Genomic DNA, 1108 nt, shown 5'->3' on the forward strand with positions numbered 1-1108 from the left:
CACTGACCCAGAAAGAGCTAGCGAAGGAGGGAAATCGCTTCTGCTGCGTGGTTTCGGTCCTCACGCCCTTTGATTTACTTTGTGACGGTGTTGCCGCTGAGGAGGAGAAAGAGGCGGAAGTAGAAAGCATACTAGTATTTTCTAGGCAGTCTAAGCCTCACTCCAACCTGAAGTGCTTGAGAAACAGACGAAGTGGACCCCCCTGGAGCAAATGAGTCCTTCTGTGAAAATCGGTGTTCCTTGGGGAAAAGGTAAGTAGGCATATAGTGCTCTTGTCATATACATACACATGACTGTTAAGATGGAGCGACCAGCTTCTCCTCCCTGGCTGCTTGAAGATCAACCTTCATCATGACTGACACGGTAACTATCCGGACCAGGAAGCTCATGACCAACAGACTACGTCAGCGAAAACAAATGGTCATTGATGTCCTTCACCCTGGGAGGGCAACAGTACCCAAGACAGAAATCCGGGAAAAACTAGCCAAAATGTATAAGACCACACCTGATGTCATCTTTGTGTTTGGATTCAGAACCCACTTTGGTGGTGGCAAGACCACTGGGTTTGGCATGATTTATGATTCCTTGGATTACGCAGAGAAAAACGAACCCAAACACAGACTTGCAAGACATGGCCTATATGAGAAGAAGAAAACCTCAAGAAAACAGAGAAAGGAACGCAAGAACAGAATAAAGAAAGTCAGGGGGACTGCAAAGGCCAATGTTGGTGCTGGCAAAAAGAAATGAAGTGTCTTGCAGTGAGCTGGAGGTTGAACTACAGAAGAAGTAAAGATTCTTCGATGACTTTATCTGTGATGGTTGTGCAGATTTTTCATGAGAGGATTAATAAACTATAAACTTTTATGTAAAAAAAAAAAAAGATGGAACGACCAGAACAACCGAAATGACCGGTTGCTATGACACCCACTGACCAACGGGGGGCAGACGTTCAACGCAGGAGCTGCCCCCTGGTGATCAGTGTGCTTGCACAGCGGCAGCGCTGCTCAGCCAGAAGCTGGGATCACGACTGGTGAGCGCAGTGGCGGTGGCAGGAGCCTCTCCCACCTCCGCAGCAGCGCTAAGGAGTGGGGAGCCAAGCGGTAAGGAG

General features: G+C 48.2%; 1 pseudogene; it reads left to right on the forward strand.

Moving 5' to 3' along the window:
* The first annotated feature begins 351 nt into the window (after positions 1–351).
* LOC138992315 (small ribosomal subunit protein eS24 pseudogene) lies at positions 352–870 on the forward strand (annotated as a pseudogene).
* Positions 871–1108: the final 238 nt, after the last annotated feature.

The sequence above is a fragment of the Myotis yumanensis genome, unplaced genomic scaffold (genome assembly GCF_028538775.1).
Source record: "Myotis yumanensis isolate MYYU_CA2020_CCGP unplaced genomic scaffold, mMyoYum1.0.hap1 SCAF_14, whole genome shotgun sequence".
In the NCBI taxonomy this organism is placed as follows: domain Eukaryota; kingdom Metazoa; phylum Chordata; class Mammalia; order Chiroptera; family Vespertilionidae; genus Myotis; species Myotis yumanensis.